The sequence below is a fragment of the Malaclemys terrapin genome, chromosome 1 (assembly GCF_027887155.1).
Source record: "Malaclemys terrapin pileata isolate rMalTer1 chromosome 1, rMalTer1.hap1, whole genome shotgun sequence".
NCBI classification, from domain to species: domain Eukaryota; kingdom Metazoa; phylum Chordata; order Testudines; family Emydidae; genus Malaclemys; species Malaclemys terrapin.
Window position 1 is genome coordinate 68,859,497 of NC_071505.1, and position 22,044 is coordinate 68,881,540.

A 22,044-nucleotide genomic window follows, 5' to 3' on the forward strand; every position below is an offset into this window, starting at 1 on the left:
TTCTCAAACTGTGGGTTCTGACCCAAAAGGGAGTTGCAGGGGGGGCGTCTCAAGGTTATTTTAGGGGGTCACAATATTGCCAGCCTTACTTCTGTGCTGCCTTCAGAGCTGGGCGGCTGGAGAGTGGCAGCTGCTGACTGAGGGCCCAGCTCTGCAAGAAGCAGCACAGGAGTAAGGGTGGCATGGTATGGTGTATTGCCATCCTTACTTCTGCACTGCTGCTGGCAGCGGCTCTGCCTTCAGAGCTTGGGTCCTGACCAGCAGCCACTGCTCTCCAGCTGCCCAGATCTGAAGGCAGCGTCACCACTAGCAGCAGCACAAAAGTAAGGGTAGCAGTACTGTAACCCCCCTACAATAACCTTGCGACACCCTCCCATCCACACACAACTTCTTTTTGCGTCAGGACCCCTACAATTATGACACCATGAAATTTCAGATTTAAATTGCTGAAATCATGAAATTTACTATTTTTAAAATCCTATGATTGTGAAATTGACCAAAATGAACCATGAATTTGGTAGGGCCCTACTAATAAACAATCATCATAATCAATCATACATTTTACATTGTACTTTTACACTGTATAGCATAATTAATTACAAAGGCTCCCAAAATGATTCACAGACTAATACACATGAAACATTAAACTGAAGCAATCCCTGAGGTGGAGAGTGATAACCAACCCTTACACTGCATGATGAACAAAAATCTGGTGGCAGGGGAACTGTTCATCAAGGGCATCAGGGTAACCATGATTCATTAAAAAAGTGACACTATGCCTTGAAAACTAAAGTCCTGCCTGCTTAGTGTGGATATCAAAAATCCAATGTCAAAGACACCTCCACCCCCATGGTTCTCAATCTCTGAAAGAGGTAGGACAGATTGAGCTGATCCTAATGGGGTTTAAGGCTGTGGTTCACACATGCTGCTAAGAATATTGGCTATATCCTCTGAATAAGTCATCAACGTGTAACCCTCAAGGAGATTACCTAGATTCCTGGGGCTCTGTCTGCTGGCAGTTCAGGGAGAGGCACACTGTCCATGGTAGGGAGGGGGAGCCAAGGCAGACTCAGAGACTGCCCCGCAACCAATAGGGAGTGAGATGCCCTTCCCAGGGAGTTCAGGAAAGGGGAGAAGCCATTTTTGAGTGAGTCTGGAGCCAGCCAGGGCAAGGGCAGAACTGGCTGTGTGAGTCCCAGGCCTGCATGCAGGGTTCCCCCCTGAGAACTGGCCTCTAGGGACCTGAAAGCAAGATCCCTCAGCTGGGTTTTTCCTTCTCCACTGATGATTTCCAGTTTGTAGAGGTTTTGCTGAAACTTCCCCAGTCAGGCTGAGTTAGCCCTCCAGCTACCAAGGTGAGACCAGTCATCACATGGTCAGCTCTGCTCTGTCTGCTAGTTCAGGGCTGCTACCTACAGTGTGTGTCTGGACACTGGGCTAGGAGACTACAGTTCGGATTTTTGTACAGTTGTGTAATCTGCATCTTGAGCCCTGCACCCCTCTGTGGTGAGGGGAAATCCTGGGACCAAAGCAACCTGATTCCTGCCTGAAGAGGATCCCTGCCAGCAGAGATCAGCCCCTCTGCAGTGACTGAGGAGTCCACAGTCAACTCTGAACCTGAGGATCATTCATGGAGTTTGTGAGTGCACCATCTTTTAGTCAGTCAGGGAACTTGTTTTGGGGACCCCCTACTCCCTGAACTGTGTCCTCAAGCCAGGGAGTAAGAGTTTGGGGATTTTATAACCTGCTGCATATTAAACCTGTGGAGGGACTTACCACCTGCACCTACTTGTGAGTCCTTTGGGCAGTACTGAACCCAGTCAGCCACACTGCTAAACTACTGCAGAGAAGAATTTTGTGGTCATAGATCATCAAGGACCCCAACAAAGTACACGTACCAACAGGACACTAATCTTATATCTGCTACATCAGCTCACGTGACTGGGGAAAGTCATGGGTATTATCAGCATGGGCACTGTTGACCATAAAAATAGTGTTTTACCCTGTTATGTTATATTTGTCTCCTGTTCAATATAATTATTGTGTTGAATAGATTGTATGTGTTTGTGTTATTTCTTGGAAGTCTCCAACTATCTGGCAAGTAAGTGGGGATTACCCCGTGGTTAGAATTTTCCTCCTAAGCTGCCCTGCTGACCCTGCCAGGAAGGAGTGAGGGGGGTGGAGGCACCGCCAAATAAATTCATACGAAAAAATAAAGAAGATACACCCTGCTGAGTGGGTGGTGGGATCCAGAAGAATCCAGACCTGTCCATCAATACCTGTAAGCAGATTGGCATTAAAGAAGGTAACAGGGTGGAGAGGGGGTGCTACAAACATTTCTTGTACCCAAAAAAATTAGATGTAAACAATCCATTCATCGATGCAGGTCATCCATTAGAGAAAATATTCTCTGTTATACTCAGAGCCGATAGCTCTCTCTAGATTTGATTGCCCAATACGTCCCATGCTTAGACTCTATTTTCAGTTGTCTGTAACTTTTCAGCCTGAATGGTTAAAATTTGGCAATTTCCCATGCTGATTATCTGCCTTGGGTTGAATGTTTTTGGAAAGTTTCACCAAAAAAGGTTCAGCCATTTCCAAAAGCAAGATTATGGGAAAATATGTTGTTTAGACCATGTTACAAAAATCTATACAACCTTTTCATTGAAAACCTCTAGTACCACCATTCCTTGGAACGGAAACTTGAAACTGGCAAGAGAATTGCCCTGGTGTCAGGGATGTTCCTTTTGCTGTTCCTGTGAAAAACTGCCCAAGTTTGACCAAGTTATAACTTATAAGCTTCTAAAAATGTCAATTCTCACAGGCTCAGTAAAGATTTGTTAGCATTTGGCCGCTAAATTTTCCAAAAATTCCATCTGTACTGAGTATACTTCAGCCTCAGGCTGCAGTACCTGAGAAGGGCTGTTCCTACAGGTGCTCCTCCTGGCTGCTGTGCATCACTGTGGCACCAAGCAGCAGAAACGGAGAGCAGAGAAGCTGTCTCTCCTGTACTCTCAATATCTTTTCTGGCTCCCAGGCCGTGAGGAGGAGAAAACCCCTTGACTTGAATGCAATGGAGACAATAGGGGAAAGGGGGCTGCGGGAGTAGATTGGAACAAGAAGCTTGGAGGAGAAAGTTGGATTTGAAGCTGGGGTGTAGGAGATATTGGGATTGATTAGGCAAGGAGACTGGGACTGGGAGCAGGGTGGGGAAACTGGGAAGGAGGTTGGGGCATGGGAATGGAAACTGTAGAAGAGATTGATATCAGTTGAAGAGCCAGGGGAGTTAGGGGGAATGGCCCTGTGGAAAAATTATGTGATCTCATAATTAAACATGGTATTGTAATGCATATGCACAAGGAAGGAAAATTAATTGCCCAGGCAGCCTTAACTCTGACATTCCCTAACCTTTGAGTGTTTGACTTTGTAACCTTAACATTCTTTTAAAGTGGGGGAAGAGGGGTTGTGCATTCTATTGTAGCTTACATTTTTAAAAGTGTATATTTCCATTCATTTCAAATGCCAAGGACCCAATATTATCTTTAAAGAGAAATTATGCTTGCTATCCACTCTAAAACAACAAGAGTGAGTAGATGGGGATCAATCTTTTACAAGTAGTTTATAATGATGAGAAGAAAAAATTCAGTTTACAATCTATTCTGAAGCATGCCTAATTTTGTGGTTATAGAGATTTCTACAGAGATTTTCACAGAACTTTTAGCAACAGCTGCTCAAGCTGGCTGTCTCATTTAAATTCTAGTTCTGACTGGGCTTGACAAGCTCAGATGGGGGACTCTTTAGAACCAAAATACAGAGAAAAGGGGGGGGTAAAGAGGGACAGAAAGGGGAGAATGAGTGGTGACTGTAGGAAAATCATGCTAGATCATATATACATGTTTTATTAAACACTTAATATAGAAAACCTAAAGGGGCAGCATAAACAAAGACTACGAAAGACAGATAAAATTTAGACTTCAGCCAGGGGAGAGTATACTATTTGGTCACCCCTCAGTGGAAAAGTGGGATCACACACCAGACTGAGGAGAGACAGGTCCCATCTGAACCACTCGATAATAATGATAATAATGAGAGGAAGACAAGGCCGTTGCAGAGAAGTTAATGTAATTAAATTTAACATTGTTGTAAGGGGAAACATGCCAAGAACACCCGCCACAGTAGCATTTATCTTCAAAAAGAGGAACTAAGCAAAAATGTGGAAACAAATTAAAAGGAACACTCACACAGGTTAAATGCCTGAAAACTGCAAGGATAATATTTAAAAACAACATAATAGAGGCTCAAACTAAATGCATATCCTAAATTTAAAAAAAAAACAGTAAGAGGAACAAAAAAAGTCACCATGGCTAAACAACAGAGTAAAAGAAGCAGTTAGAGACAAAAATACATCTTTAAAATATTTGAAGTCAAATCTAACTGAGGAAAATAGAAAGGAGCATAAACTCTGGAAAGTCAAAAATAAAAGTATAATAAGGCAGGCCAAGAAAGAATTTAAAGAGCAACTACCTAAAGCCACAAAAACTGACAGCAAAACATTTTTAAGTACGTCAGAACTGGGAAGCCTGCCAAACAATCAGGGGGGCCACTGGATGATCAAGATGCTAAAAGGGCACTCAAGGAAGACAAGGCCATTGCAGAGAAGCTAAATAAATTCTTTGCATTAGTTTTCACTGCAGAGGATGTGAGGGAGATTCCCAAACCTGAGCCATTCTTTTTAGGTGACTAATCTGAGGAACTGTCCCAGATTGAGGTATTCAGAACAAACTGATAAATTAAACAGTAATAAATCATCATCAGGACTAGATGGTATTCACCCAAATGTTCTGAAGGAACTCAAATATGAAATTGCAGAACTACTACCTGTAGTCTGTAACCTATCACTCAAATCAGACTCTGTAGCAGGTGACTGGAGGATAGCTAATGTAACGCCGATTTTTGTAAAAGGCTCCAGAGGAGATCCTGGCAAGTATAGACCAGTAAGCCTAACTTCAATTCCAGGCAAATTGGTTGAAACTATAGCACAGATCAGAATTATCAGACACACAGATAAACACAATAAATTGAGAAAGAGAAATAGCTTGGGTCCTCCTTCCCAGATGGAACTCAGAGGATCTGTATGAGGGCTTTGGAGGTTGCTCATCTGCAGCATCCCACATGCTCAATCTTCTCCTCTGTATTTTTCAATTTTAGGTGAAACCCTTGAGAGAGCTGGTGAGACAATACAGGCTGAAGGGCCAGCAACACATGGCTGACACTCAGCCATTCATCTCCTTTACATGAAATGTAACCAGAATGAAATCCCACTTTTCTTAATAAATGCCCAGCTGAAATCATCTCCTGGATAAAGAACAGCTGGGGAAAGATGAACCCAGGCAAGACTGAGATGATGCCGGTAGGCAAAGGAAAACTCTTTCAGTACTTGGCTACTGTATAACATTCCCCACTGTCAATGGCATTGCCCTCAGTCTGTTGCCAGCCTGTATCTTGGGGTCTTTTGATCTCCTCAGTGTTAGTGGATGCCAAATAGCCATAGCAACAACAGACACACATTTCCAACTGTGACCGGCCAAACGACTGAACTTTTTCTCTTCTATCAGACACACAGAGCTAGTCATGGTCATCCATTCATTTTGAGCTCTAGGCTTGATTATTGCAGCTCATCCTATCTATGAAGGAGCTTTTTCAGGGCACATAATTTCTAACTGGTACAAAATGCAGTGTCCTACCAGCTTAGCAACACATCACACCCCAGTTCTCCGCACTCTGCGCTAACTTATAAGCTTAGCAAGATATTTCTCTTACAGGCTGAGAAGGAAGAACAAGAGAGAGGTTGTTATTATTGCTATTTAAATACTTGGGAGGCACCCACGTGCTACAGAGATGGAGACAAGATGTAGAAGTAGATAGATAGACGACAAGGAAATCCTGTAGAAATACCTTAAAACCATAAAAATTTGTCTCTCTTGCCCTAGACACATTTTTGAATTGCATTTTAATTATTTCACATTGCAGACCTCTAATGATCTTGCTGTTATCACAAAGGGCACAAAGTAATAAATCATAAGTATAAAATCCACAATGCTCTTTCAGCCATTACACAAACCCCCTCTTACAGAAGTACTCCCAGATTTAACACTCATGTGCCACTAATCCTGTTATCAAAATTACAAATCCAGGACAAATGCCTCAAATGGAAATCAAAATACCAGTGAACTACTGGAGACACAGGAACAGATAAAATATTGTTAAATATCTTTTTGTGATTCCACAACACTCACCAGGGATTGTTAAGGACTTAAATGTATGGTGCCTCTCGATCTGTGATTCTCTCCCACCATTATACTTAAGCAAAAAGTAAAGCTTCTCTGGGTGGGAGCCCATGAAAACTAACTTTGAGGTAGGCAGCTAGAGGGAGAGTGCATATCCAGTGCAGTGGGCAGAATGAAAAGGAGTTTTTTGGAGACTTCCCTGTTGTAGTTGAAAGTGGCTGGGGTTTTTGTTTGGTGGGTTGGGGTTTCTTTTAATATTTCAGGGGTATATTAGCACTTGATTTCATGGTACGTTGAATAGAGAATGTGCTTAAGTGCTTTTCTGAATCAGGGCCTAAACCATGGTGGCAATTTGTTTGTTAGTCTTGGGTGCAAACACTTTAAAAAAGTCTGGATTTCCTCCAAAGCGAACAGTGCAGGGCAGATTTTTTTGAAGCTGGAGTCTTGGGCCAGAATTTCAATAAAGATGCAGATAGGTGCTGTCAAGGCTAATGCCCCACTCTGGCACTTTGAGTGCAGGAGGTGGGGGCCTGTAAGGATTCTAAAAATTAATACTGGTCACTCCAGGCTTGTATTAAACTCCCAAGGTTACAGCTTTTCTCTGACCTTGGATTGGTAGACCCTGCCACCACTCAAGTGCAGAACCCGTAGGAAGGCACAGTTGGGAATTCCTTTCTTTTTACCCTCAAGCCCTTTCACACCCCCTCTGGCCAATGGAGGCTGCAGGAAACAGCGCAGGCCAAGGGATGTGCTGGCCGCCGCTTCCCACAACCCCCATTGGCCTGGAGCAGTGAACCGTGGCCAGTGGGAGCCGCGATCGGCCGAACCTGCAGACGCGGCAGGTAAACAAACCGGCCCGGCCTGGCGGGGTGCTTACCCTGGGGAGCAGCGTGCCAAAAGTTGCCAATCCCTGGCATAACTGTTGCCTTGTCTGCCTCTCCCCAAGAGAACAGACAGACAAAAGGGGAGTCTTTCTTCAATTTTAAAAAGTTCTAGCCTTCCCATCAGCTCTTTTGGCCAGATGCCCACTCACTTCCTTTTACCTATGCATAGCGGTGAGACTTTTTAACCCTTTACAAGTAGAGTAATTAGAGAACGGCTACTAAGAGGGATTTTATAGCTGCTGGGTGTCCATAAAAGGGAGCTACTCCGCCCTTCATTTATCACAGATGCCTAGTGGGATTTTCAAGAGCACCTAAGCAGGTTTGGCCACTAACTCTCAGGTGTGTTTGAAAATCTCACTAGGCACCTAGCTGCAGCTTTAGGTGCTTAAATACCTTTGAAAATCTGGTCCTTTGTGATTAGTGGCTGTATGGTGCCCAGAAAGATGTGTCACAAAATGACTTCATTAAAGTGATTTTTCATGCGCTCTCTTTTGGCTTTTCACTTTTCTATCTAGAAATAAATACTCATTTCTTACCTGGTAAGGAAAAGTAAGTTTTGAAGTTCATATAACATCCTTTATATCTTCTGAGGCATGTTTTTTTTTTCTGAGTTACTTTAGTAAATAAAACTGAATATGTTTTATTGCTGTTTAAATATTGCTTACAAATCACACGAGATAGTGTTAGTTTAGCCTATTGATCCACCATCTGAAATTAATTATCTCAAACACAAAGAGGTGAACACCTAACAAAGTGTGGAAAGAAGTCCAGTAGGTACAAAAAACACCATATGTTTGGTAAAGCAGCAGAATAGTTGTTCCCTGTTGCCAGTCTACTGGAAAAGGAAACTTAGGTCCTGGGTCCCAGTAGTACAGACAAGTGAAGCTGTGACAACAGTATATTGTATCACAAACCACTAGAAACTCTGTGAAGATTTTAAGTACAATGGGGTAAGTTAAGGAGAGTGGCAGCCTTAACTTGGAATTTCTCCGTTCTATTAGTTTAAGCCAGACCTTAACATCATTGTAACACAATTTTGTGCATTTAATAAATCAATCATTAATTTCAAATTGCACTGGTGCAAATCTATATGCTCTTTCTTCGCTAATCTAAAAAGTTATTTTTTGCTGCTGAGAAAATGTTGTATGCATGACTAATAAGGAAAAATCAATTTTACTCTAGAAAACTAGTTTAATTTTGTAATATGACCTGACAATTATATTCGATTAATTGCATTACTTTATATCAGAGACTTGCAGCTTATTTATTATTGCCTCCCTTTCCCCAATCAGTTAAATTTAAGGGTTTGGTGTAATAATGCAATTACCAAACACTCTGAATTTGAAAATCTACAACCAAGCTTTACCTTAAAAACCAACATGGACTAAAACTAAGACACAATAATCTTATACAGGCGAGTCTCATCTTACGCGGGGTTCCGTTCCGTGGTTAGCGCATAAAGCGAAAACCGCGTATAGTCAAAATGACATTGAGTTGAGTGGTGGGTGGAAATGCCCACACTACAGATACAGTATTAAAATTGTTATATTTGTCTTTTTTGGTTTTTTGTTTTGTTTTTGCCGACCGCATAAAGCTGAAATCGCGCATGTTAAATGCACATAAGATGCGACAAACCTGTACAGCCTTCCTGATTCTTATCAGGCAGGCTCTCTGTCCTTGTCTTAACTACAAAGTTACCATCTGTTATATCACAATTGTTATTGTTAAATCAACCCCCATCCACACACAAACCCCCCTTACTCATAGGTGCTGGAACCAGGGGTGCTACTGCACCTCCTGGCTTGAAGTGGTTTCCACCATATACAGAGTTAATTGTTTGGTTCAATGGCTCTCAGCACCTCCACTATATAAATTGTTCCAGCACCATTGCCCTTACTCATGTGTGATGTTGCTAGTAACACCAACTGGCCAGGACGATTGGAAGTACAGGGCACTCGTCAAGTGAACTCACCTCATCAGCTGCTACAACTTCTCTGTAATTTTGACATGGATTGTATCGCTAATTAAGCCAATGGTGGCCAAAAGCTTGATCCATGGAGTTCTGCAACTCCGCCCTTGGCTATCCTAATCTTTATCCTACTCTGCTCTATTTTATGGGCCTCCAGAATTTGGGAACCCCTATTTTAGGTACTCCATTTCTGTTTGTTATATATACTGCAATGGTGTGCAATTTTTTTTCTTAAAAGACAAGAACAGTAAGTTATTTCCAGCCTAGCCCAAAGTGAGCTTGTTAAGAACTTAGAAACAGAATCCCCATGACAAAATAAGGAACAAATTAGCATTCAACAGTGATCAGCATCCTCTAGTAATCAAATTAGCAAATAATTAGCACCTACTAAAGTACCCAGTTTCAGTAAGAGTATTTTCTTCAGCTCAAGAACGAGGATTCTTCGTAAAAAAAATATGCCAGACAACAAGGGGGTTAAGTAACAGGCAAGACTGTGTTGCATGCTATTTATTATTATAATTTGTATGATGTTCACACTGAAAGGCCCCAGTGTAAGTGTCACTGTGAAAATACTGAAGGAGCTTGGAATTTTTCCACAGCCTCCCTGGTTTTTAGCAACCTGAACACCTCTGGTTCATGTTTTCACTAATAAACATTTGGAAATTCCATTGGTTGCCAGAGATATCAGGTAGTCTATGTCCAGGGAAATGGCTTGGGTCATGAGGCTATGACATATGCCAGACAGTATGTATGTGCTTGTATTTGTCCAGAGACTGGGATAGCCATTCAGGTAGTACCTTCAGTTTTCACAAGGAAGCTACAGTGCCCCTACACCAGGAAATGCAAGAAGAGGCATTCAAATCACCTTCAGAAAAGGCTGAGTATGCTGTTCTGCTATCCACAGTGTCGGCATCACCCAGCAAAGGAAGACAGGACATAGCTGTGATATGTCTCTAGTGTTAGTGACAGGTTCATAGAGAACCTTGCAGCCCCCATTTAGATTAGTGTAAATTCAGAGGTTTTACACACACTCACACACACCATTCTCCATGTCACTGGGCAAGAGAGAACTTGATTTAAGTACCCCTGCCACCTCCCCAACTCCTGATTGTTTGCTATGCCCATTTGTTGTGTCTTTTCTTAATTAAACTATAAGCTTTTGGGGGCAGGGAATCATTTACTCTGTGTTTGTACAGCACCTAGCACAATGGGGCCCCAACTCGAGTTGGGATTTGTAGGTGTTATAGGTGATATTGTAATAATCATCAGAATCTTCTGGTAGCCACTTTACAGCAAATGAAAATTATGTTCATGGCAGGAAAGAACATATTCTCACTGAAAAATCTTCCTTTACATTTTCTATTTAACATTTTTTCCCCAACAAAGTACCATGTAAGCTGAAGCTACATACTGAAACGGAGTCTGTCAACCTTTTTACAACATTTGTAATGTAAGGAATTGGTTTAGAAAATATAGGATATTTTCACACGCTCTTATCTCTCTCCAGTTACTTACCAAGTGTGATGTTGTTGCTCTGTCTAATTTCATTTGCTTTCATTCTGAAGTCAATGAGCCTCTAAAATGAAACACCCATTTCTGTTTGCATGGGTAAGCATCAGATTTCAGATGAAGTTAGCATAGATTTCTAGTCCATTTTTCTGTAGTGGATGAGATCACCAAACCAACCTGTAGCCCAGCCTATAAATAAATGATAGTGGTACTTCGATTGTTAACATAGCTCACAACTCTAAACAAAGATTGGGCTGGTCAAAATTCAAGGTATGCATACATGCTGCAGAAAGTGGAGACATCGCTTTTTATCTAAGTGATTACTGAATTATTGCTCCATGATGATGTTAGCGAGGCAGTATGTTTCAGGAGGGTCTATGCAGCTGAGATCCTGACTGCTTGTAGGACAAAATGCTCACTTGGGTAAATCAGCTTAGCTCCATTGACTTCATTTTTTTACATCTGGCCCTGGATCTGTAAAATCTCCTGGCTTAAGCTTGATGAAAAAAGATAAATATATACATGAAAAAGGAGAAAATTATGGGGGTTTTCTTCATTTTCCATTAAATGTCAATAGAAAATTTTCATTCAGCTGCTCATAAAAAGGAGGTTTTAACTGTGTTGTCCTGGCTTAAATCCAAATCATGTAATAATATTGTACTTACTTAAAGTCTCCCACAGTTTCAATTGGACACAATAGTCACTGTTTCCAGACCTAAATTGTTGTGTGCTGCTGTGCTATTAAATAGGTGCTATGTTACAGTGGTGTGTGATTGCTACCTCTTACCTGCCTCCCAGAGTTGTTATGTGGTTTATTTAGTTATCACTTAAGAAGTGCTTTGACATATTTAGATAGAGCATTGCTCCTCAGCAGCACTTTTTATTATAAATGTGTGATTCACAATGATGCACCCTATAGTTAATGATAATTTCAAGTGAGAGAGATTCTATAGCAATCCAAAGATTATTTCCCTTAAATACTGATTTAAAATATAGCCACATACCCTGCTCATAAAACATGTAATTCTGATTAAGTCAACGCTGAAAAATAGAACACAAATGTAGAGCTTCGGCAGGGGCAAAGTCACTTTATTAAAAACAATAATTCTTTGCACTTCCATCCAAGGATCTCACATTTTAAAACATCATTAGTAGAAACAATTAGCATTTATATATCACTTCACATGCTGAAAGTGCTTACCTAAACAGTTAAGACCCTAATGGAGGCAGGTAATTGTTATTATCCCCACTTTGAAGATAGGGAACTGATGCTCACAGAGTTTAAAACATTTTCAAAATAAACCACTATTTTTTTTTTTTACCCAACTTGAGACATCTAGGGTCTGATTTTGAGATGTGTTGTGTAACTGCAACTCTGATTGACTTCAAGTGAAAAAAAACAGGTCCTAAGTGTCTCATATGGACACTTAAAATGAGTGGCCACTTTTTAAAAAATTTGTTCTGGGTGATTTGACCAAGGTCACATAGTAAGTCAGTAACAGAGCTGGGAATTGAACTTCAAACTCCTGATTCTCAGTCCCATACTTTCTACTCACAAGATATGTTTCTTCTCTGTATTACCTTGAAACCTTGTTACTTCTTCAGACTATTTGTTTTTCAAGGACGGGTTGGACTAAGTGAATTCAATGGGCATTGGATGAGGCCCTACATTACCGTTAATTCTGGTCAGCTTTCCTATTTGTTTGGTTGTTTAATGCTGGGTTAAATCTTTGCCAACTTCTCAGTATCCTTCCAGAAAAGATTCTGCATTTTGCCCAAGTATAAATTACTCTGACGCTGGCTCCTATCACTTCCTCCTCCAAATCCCCCCACTGGGTAATGTATACTTTCTAACAGGAGGACTCACTGGAAGTTCTGAAGGTTCAGTTCACTTTAGTTTGACTGCAGGCCTTACAAGATTTACCTTTGATGCACTGACTAAAAAAAAAAAAAAAAAAAAAGCCAGGTGTTGAATATTTAATAAGCCCTTGGAATACAACATTTAATATTTTCTAGTGAAAGCTCAGTGCTGACTTAACAGAAAACAAAAGTCTTTTTCCAAAGAAATAGATTCATATTACACATTATTTGAAATGATACATAAGCTGGCAGTAAAACTATGCAACTAGAATGAAAATAATTTAAAAAAAACCTTCCTTACCTGCCTTGGTAGCCTTATAGTAAAATTAGGGGGTGGGGAAAGAATTTCTTAAAGAAAATACTCTTTAAGGTTTGCTTGATAACACAACCAATATTCTTGCTTTACAGAGATAGGATTTGCATATTTATAATCCAACCCTTCAGCACACCTACAAAGTGCTGAGTGTTCCTTAATTCAGTGAGAGTGGAGGGCACTCATCACCACATGCCCAGCACTTCCTTCCAAGAGCATTCTGCCCCTTGCAGAATTGAACCCTCAATGCACACAGTTGCTTTGTAAGCAGGGCAGCTCGGCAAATGTTGCAAAATAAATAAATATCTTTGCAAGTATTCATTAATTTAGAAATTACTTTTTTCCAGCTCTGGTCACACCCCTTTTTGTATTTGCTTGAAGCAATCAAGGCTTTACTCACACAAATGCTTTCTTTGGCAAAGAACTGAAATGAGATAGTAAATACATTGGGCCAGAAATGTCAAACCCTAAATCTAGGCTCCTAAATCAATACTTAGGCACCTAAAAAAAATTGACCTGATTTTCAAATAGTCTAAACACTTGCAGCTCGCACTGACTGAAAATCAGGCCACTTTTGTTTAGGTGCCCACATATAAATTTATCTACCTAACTTTAGGCCTCCTGATTGGGAAATTTTGGCATAGAGGGTGGCTCAGGTTGCTAGGATAGCTCTTTATATACCCTTATCTGGTGTGCAGAAGCCAATAGCTTACCTGAGCCCCACCCCCTGCCACCAGACTGCCAACCAGATCAGGTAATGTTTCCTGCCCTCCCAACCCCCAAGGGAGGGGGAACTCTTAAAGGTGCCACTCCACTTTTTTCCCCCACCAGCCAAGCCAAAGCCCCCTGCCGATGAAATACTCCAATACTAATGTCAAACCAGGCTTTGTAGAGTTCTTGCCAAACTTTTATTTTTCATAATGTGAGTAATGGCTTCCTTTTAGCAATCATTGATAGAGTTCTCGCTCTCTCTCTCTCTCTCTCTCTCTCTCTCTCTGAAATAAACACAATTTAACACTCAACATAATTGTAAAACTTTTGCTTTACCATTCTATGCACAGACACAAATTAAATGAAAAACATGATACATTTTCCTGTTAGTGGTGTTATTGTTGAGATCTGTGATGAAGGTGCACAGTAATATAGCATGCTAGAATTTATGGTGCTGCAGTACTAGCTATTCACTCAGTCACTGATGAGCTGCTATTTTATGAGAAACTGGGAATTCTCTCTCTCAAGTGCAGGCTCTTCAATTGACCATATATGTTTCAGTCTCACAAAGCAATCTTATTTCAACACCAGGTGAGGAACAATTGCAAAAGGCTATCCACTTCCCTTCCCTTACTGGGAGTTCCAATTCTATAATGAGTCCCTCCAAAGCAGTTAAGTCCTTGTCCTGTATAATGCAATGGCCCAGAACCTCAGTGTAAGTTAAGTCAATGGAATGATGCCAGTTTATATCAGAGGAGTTACTGGCCCAATTAATCTAAGGCATGTTGATTTATGAGAACTAGGGAATAAATACCAGCAGAAAAATAGAGTCCAATAATGTTGCATTTTAGATTGTATGTAAATAGCACCTATCCAAGGGTGCCAAAAGCACTTTACAAACTTTGTGTATGTGTATTATTGTACTACTGAATATTGTGTATAATTAGAACATTACCTCAGTTGTGCATGTGGGCAAAGGATTTAACCCTGCATTTCAGTGATGGGTGAACAACTTGCGCACTAGAAAAGTCGATGGGGTACATGGCAGATGGTCTGACATCATTCCTCCTAAGCCATAAAGTAGTAGTGGAACACTCCACAGTTACTACTGTAGCTGCTGTCTCTTACATACACCTACATGAGAAAGGGGTCCGACTGGCAGAACTATGAAAATATACATATGCTGATGTTTTTCCCACATCTCTCTCTCTCCCCCACCTGCCAGCAAAACACTCTTCTGCACTAGCATCCAAGTAACCTCCAAGATGTTGTGCCCTGTGGTGCATAGAGAATGAGGATGCTTTGTTTAATTTCTTTCCATCTCCACACTGTAAAATAGCACCAGTTGCCTTCAGGGCCTTTCAGAATCACGCAGGAGGAAGCAAGATATATTTGCTGCCAAGAACAGTCTGATACATCTATTGTATTTGATTCCTGTATGGGAATATGATCTTTCTTAAAAAGAAATTAGCTTTCCAAATGCTCATAGTGGTTTCCCAATTAGACAAACTGAAATTACCTGACTTTCTTCAGCTACGTTGTTAGTCCAGTACAGAACCAAGTGTGTAGCAACCTACCTAAAACATAAAATTAGAGGCTAGTCACAAGTCTCAGGGACCCTCTAATTAAAAAGCTATTTTGTTGATCATTTTCTATTGTCTTCAGTGGCTTCCCTTTTCATTCATTTAAATGCATAGGTCTTACTTTAGTTATAGTTTGGCTGAGCTGTGGCTAACCTGGCAACTCACTAGGTTTTATTTTTTTGGCTAGACTTACCATTTCCACTCTAGCAGGCACCATTTCAAAAGGTATCAGTAGTAAGATTCGCTTTGACCTCACATTATTGAAAATGTATGCATGGCTACATGGACTGATAAGCAAACCATTATCATTCATTACATACTGCTTTATATATTTCTGCTAAAATAGCAAGACCATTTCTAACAACCACAAAAATGCAATGCATGCTGTTTCTGCATTGACAGTAGAAGATGAGAGAGAAAGAGGGGCATTCTTCTCTCTCTCTCTCAATCTGGCTTCTGGGTTTCAAGTTCTGATATTAGACGCTCAAAGGTTTCTTACTCCTGAGGAAGAGTATGTCAGACAGAACCCAGAATTCACTACAGGGCTGAGGAAGAAAGCCAATTACTGTTTATCTTTCAACTTAAAGCCATCCATCTCAGCCAATCCCAAATCCACCTACCATGTTGTTAGCTTTTTTGCATGCTTAATTTCCTTGTCCTAGACTACACTCTCTTCTGATCAGTATGGCAGAGTTTAGTCTCTGGGACCTGACAACTTATGATATTTTACACACAATATTGTTCTCCACATGATGGATTACGGCAACGCTTTATTTGGATCAATGGATCAAAACTGGAGCAAATGTTCAGCATAATGTTTATTTCTCATAAACTTTCACAACCAGGTGGATACATGGTGTAAAGAGAGAAATACTTATGGAGAAGAAGGCTTCTATTATATTTCTATTTGCCTAGTCCATAAGTCTTATGGCCATTAAAATGAAAGTTACAAACATAATTTGAATCATACCATATCTGCCTCATTTGAGCTACTAAAGTTCACTTGTATCTTCTTTCTCTCTAGCTCTGAGACTGAAAACATGGTTCAGAATCTGACAAGTAAATATAGGGCTTTGTTAAGAAAAACATTTGGGACTTGGGCATTTTCCATCAGATAACAATTTTAATGGCACCATCTCTGGCTGCAGTGGAAACCTCCCTGCTCTCTATTAATCTCATGTAATCATAATACAATGGCATTAGTTGCCAAATGTTTCTTAGACTTTGTTACAAGAATTTTTGAGGATGGTTGCTCATCTGCATCTCATTACTGCCCCACCCCAAACACACACAACACGGCAACACTCACACTGTAAGTATTGATACAAAGGCCACCATTTTAGATAAGACAAAATCAAGGGATTTGTATAGAGCCTTCAACCTGTATGTTTCTAGATCAAATAAAGCATAAGTCTGACTGGAAGTTATCACCCTCCAACAGTAGTCTAATGGCTTCAGTTACTTCTTAGTGTCCACATCACAGAGATATACCACAGTTTACATTAATTGGCATCTTTATGGCAGTCAGCAGAGATACCAAGGATTGAATAGACATGGAGACTGGACTATGCTTTCCCGCCTAGAAAGACTAGTCTGGAGGCATGAAAATGGGACTTTAATATTGGCACTCTCAAATACCAAGGGATCAAATAGTATTATTTCAGAACACACTTTCGTAATTTATATTTAATTACACATAAGAAAATCTACATTACAAGAACACAATTAAGGTTGTAAAGAGAAGCAATCCAAAGCAAGAAAGTGCAGGAATTAAGGTTGCATGTACAACCTTAACTCGGCTCTCTTTTGTATTATGATTAAATCTTTAATTACATGATCACATATTTTCCACAGGATCCCTGCCTGATTCGGTGCACAGAAGGGATGGTGCTCACTAAATGAAAAGCCATTCAATATTTTGTTTTCTCCTCATTGTTCAATGTGTGACCCCATGTCTTATTTAGTGTATGCTATTCGAACCCTGCTCTGAAGTCAGAATTATTAATTTGGTCATGGTTTTTTTCCTGTGGTGCTCACCACTGTAGTATCTGAGTGCTTCACAAGCATTCATTTATTTTTATAAATAAGGTGAGGGCGTATTACTTCAGACCAGTATTGATGTGATCATAGAATCTATGGTTTCAGAGTAGCAGCCGTGTTAGTCTGTATCCGCAAAAAGAACAGGAGTACTTGTGGCACCTTAGAGACTAACAAATTTATTAGAGCATAAGCTTTCGTGGATTACAGCCCACTTCTTCGGATGCATATAGAGTGGAATGCATCCGAAGAAGTGGGCTGTAGTCCACGAAAGCTTATGCTCTAATAAATTTGTTAGTCTCTAAGGTGCCACAAGTACTCCTGTTCTTTTTTCATAGAATCTATGTGATCATAGAATCATAGAATATCAGGGTTGGAAGGGACCTCAGGAGGTCATCTAGTCCAACCTCCTGCTCAAAGCAGGACCAACACCAACTAAATCATCCCAGCCAGGGCCTTCTCAAGCCTGACATTAAAAATCTCCAAGAAAGGGGATTCCACCACCTCCCTAGGTAACCAATTCCAGTGCTTCACCACCCTCCTAGTGAAAAAGTTTTTCCTGATATCCAACCTAAACCTCCCACCCTGCAACTTGAGACCATTATTCCTTGTTCTATCATCTGGTACCACTGAGAACAGTCTAGATCCATCCTCTTTGGAACCCACTTTCAGGTAGTTGAAAGCAGCTATCAAATCCCCCCTCATTCTTCTCTTCTGCAGACTAAACAATCCCAGTTTCCTCAGCCTTCCTCATAAGTCATGTGCTCCAGCCCCCTAATCATTTTTGTTGCCCTCCGCTGGACTCTTTCCAATTTTTCCACATCCTTTTTGTAGTGTGGGGCCCAAAACTGGACACAGTACTCCAGATGAGGCCTCACCAATGTCAAATAGAGGGAAATGATCACGTCCCTCGATCTGCTGGCAATGCCCCTACTTATACAGCCCAAAATGCCATTACCCTTCCTGGCAACAAGGGCACACTGTTGACTCTCATCCAGCTTCTTGTCCACTGTAACCCCTAGGTCCTTTTCTGATGAACTGCTGCCCAGCCATTCGGTCCCTAGTCTGTAGCAGTGCATAGGATTCTTCTGTCCTAGTGCAGGACTCTGCACTTGTCCTTGATGAACCTCATCAGATTTCTTTTGGCCCAATCCCCCAATTTGTCTATGTCCCTCTGTATCCTATCCCTTCCCTCCAGCGTTACTACTACTCCTCCCAGTTTAGTGTCATCTGAAAACTTGCTGAGGGTGCAGTCCACGCTATCCTCCATATCATTAATGAAGATATTGAACAAAACCGGTCCCAGGACCGACCCTTGGGGCACTCCGCTTGATACCGGCTGCCAACTAGACATGGAGCCATTGATCACTACCCATTGAGCCCGATGATGTAGCTAGCTTTCTATCCACCTTATAGTCCATTCATTCAGCCCATACTTCTTTAACTGGCCAGCAAGAATACTGTGGGAGATTTTATGAAAAGCTTTGCCAAAGTCAAGGAATAACACATCCACTACATTCCCCTCATCCACAGAGCCAGTTATCTTGTCATAGAAGGCAATTAGGTTAGTCAGGCATGACTTGCCCTTGGTGAATTCATGATGACTGTTCCTGATCACTTTCCTCTTCTCTAAGTGATTCAGAATTGATTCCTTGAGGATCTGCTCCATGATTTTTTCAGGAACTGGGGTGAGGCTGACTGGCCTGTAGTTCCCAGATCCTCCTTCTTCCCTTTTTTAAAAATGGGCACTACATTAGCCTTTTTCCAGTCATCCGGGACCTCCCCCGATCGCCATGAGTTTTCAAAGCTAATGGCCAATGGCTCTGCAATCACATCCACCAACATCTTTAGCACTCTCGGATGCAGCGCATCCGGCCCCATGGACTTGTGCTCGTCCAGCTTTTCTAAATAGTCCTGAACCACTTCTTTCTCCACAGAGGGTTGGTCACCTCCTCCCCATGTTATGCTGCCCAGTGCAGTAGTCTGGGAGCTTATCTTGTTCTTGAAGACAGAGGCAAAAAAAGCATTGAGTACATTAGCTTTTTCCACATCCTCTGTCACTAGGTTGCCTCCCTCATTCAGTAAGGGGCCCACACTTTCCTTGACTTTCTTCTTGTTGCTAACATACCCGAAGAAACCTTTCTTGTTACTCTTAACATCTCTTGCTAGCTGCAACTCCAAGTGTGATTTGGCCTTCCTGATTTCACTCCTCCACGCCTGAGCAATATTTTTATACTCCTCCCTGGTCATTTGTCCAATCTTCCACTTCTTGTAAGCTTCTTTTTTGCATTTAAGATCAGCAAGGATTTCACTGTTAAGCCAAGCTGGTCGCCTGCCATATTTACTATTCTTTTTACACATCAGGATGGTTTGTTCCTGAAACCTCAATAAGGATTCTTTAAAATACAGCAACATAAGCTGTATTTTAAGCAACAAAAGCATCGCAACATACATTTGTCAAGATGTTCATGTAAACCTATCAAATTGCTACTTACATAGATGGACACATTCCATTCAGGAGCCATCCACAAGACAGGGAAGCACCTTGCCTTCTCTGCTGTGCTATGAAGCATTAGCACCACCTCTATAAGACTCAGGTTTATTCCAATGTACAGAGTCTGGCTCATAGGGGGAATGCAATACTTAATTAAACAAATCCACTATCTAATAAAATTAAAGTATCTCCTCTTCAGCTGAGGCTTTAGGTCTTCCTATGATGAAATAACAGATGGATCTTTAAAATGAAAATAGAATTTCAGCGTAAGCTTGTTTCCTAGGCCAGACAAGATATGACCGTTGGAATTCTTCCATGAATCAACAAGAGCAGCTCAAAAGTCCTTCAAGAGACGTGCGTTAACATAAAAATCTAAACTGATGAACTGATACGTTCTTCTGGCAACTTTAATGAAGTACTTGAACAATTGCACTGAAAGAGCAGGTTCAGGCCAGAAAGCTGTTTTTATTTGGCTGTTTTTTTGTTTTAAAGCTGCCATACATGTTCTGTGAGAATCTTACCCAAACTCACTACACAATTACATCGATCAAAGCTAACTTTAGAAGACAGTGAATTATTCTTTGCAACAATAGGCAACTAAGTTTATGTGAACTCTCTGGGGCAGAGCAAACCATCAAGTAACTTTATTTGATACATGGATGTTGATTTCTAGGTATAAAAAATGGATTAAGGCACAGGCAACCTACAGCGTGTGCCTACGGCCCAGTTCATGAGGGGGGCCCAACCTGAGTGGCTCTCCGACCCTATCCATCGGACCGCAATGCTGCTCACTCAAATTATCCTCCCCCACCCCCATCATGACAGAGGGGCCACAGGGACAAACCTGAGTAAGCAGTGTGGTGGCCAGTGCTGCTCCTCCTTACTACTGCCATGGGGCCAGCTCTGGCATCAGGGTTCCTGACCTGGGGGCTTGTCTGGCCTTGTCCTGCTTCCAGCAGCCCATTCCCTCTGCTCTGCCCGCAGGACTCATCTCAGGGACAGTCTCATAGACCTGCTACAAGTACAGGGAGCTGATGTGAGTGCCCACACGGGGGAGCCAGCCAGGAGAAGGATGGCAGGGAGCCTTGGGGACAGACTTGCCTAGGGCCTAGTGGTGGGTGGGTCAGGCCCTGGGTGTACCTTTTTACTTTATAACATTCATTGATTGACCAACTGTTCATAGTAATCCCAGAGCACCTGACATTGGCCATTGTCAGAAGACAGGATACTGAACTAGATGGACCATTGGTCTGACCCAGTATGGCCATTCTTATGTTCTTATGTTCTCATGCTTTCCTTTAAAGAGAAGGTTAAAATCTATAATAGGCAACTTTTAAATCCTAATATAGCTACCATCCACTAATCCCCAATCTTTCCTCAGATAAAATAGTCTTGCTGATGCTGAATTGGCAATGTAATTACACAGAGAAAGGCAAACAACTCAATACTCCAAAGTTCAAAATTCAATAGACATTATATTTGCTGTATAAATTATATTCTATGCTATCACCATTACAAGCGTTAGCCAAGAAGCCCCATCACTTCAAACATATTCCCATTATTTCAAGGCGTCTGCATTGCAAAACATGGTTTAGCTTAGCCCTTCTCTTAAGGCTTTTTCACTAGTTTGCCCAAGGGTCTGACACTAATCCTTATACTCAAGATTGGACTAATTAGTGTAATGACAGATATCAGTGCTGTCATGCACAAGACATCATCCTGCTGAATCTTTCTTTGTCCAAGGAGCATGTTGCTGCTGGGCAACAGCCTGCAAACATTTGGAGGGAATCAATACATTACCCCGGTGGTATTCTCAGGAGAGACAAGGAATGCTTCCTGTATCAAATCTATCAAATGTATTTGTGCAGTCTTCATGTGTCTCCTAAGACAGACAAGAATGATCTTCCCACTTCAGCATACTTAAGATGAACATTAAAATTATGTGAGAAGGGTATTTTCTCCCAGCAGTATCGATGGTTAGCGCAGTATCTGCATCTCACTTAAACCACCTGGCAATGGGGAAATAAACATCTTCATCCCCTTTCTGGTTTCCTTTTATTTCCCATATATGTATTATTTATTTATTTTGGAAAATGGAAGCTAATACGTTAAATGTGGATATGAATAATGGAATCAGTACAGTGGCTCCTTTCAGGTTTTTGTTTGTTTGCTCGCTTTTGAGGGGAGGGAAAGAAGTATATTTAAGTTCTCTATATGAAGAGGTATGGGGGGTAATTTAGGGTTGATATAAGCATTTGGATTTGCAGGACACTTCTTGCTAAAATTAACAGTAGTGATATAGAATTGACATTTAAATTGCCATCTTTATGTTGCAGGGTTAACATGTCATTGAGATGCCTGGGACAGTTCACATCTCTCAGAACTATCATTTCAGGC

At 41.2% G+C, this 22,044-nt stretch overlaps 1 protein-coding gene across 9 annotated transcripts in view; it reads right to left on the reverse strand.

Moving 5' to 3' along the window:
- Positions 1-22,044, reverse strand: part of KCNC2 (potassium voltage-gated channel subfamily C member 2) — a 360,476-nt gene that overhangs the window by 218,704 nt on the left and 119,728 nt on the right. The window lies entirely within an intron of this gene.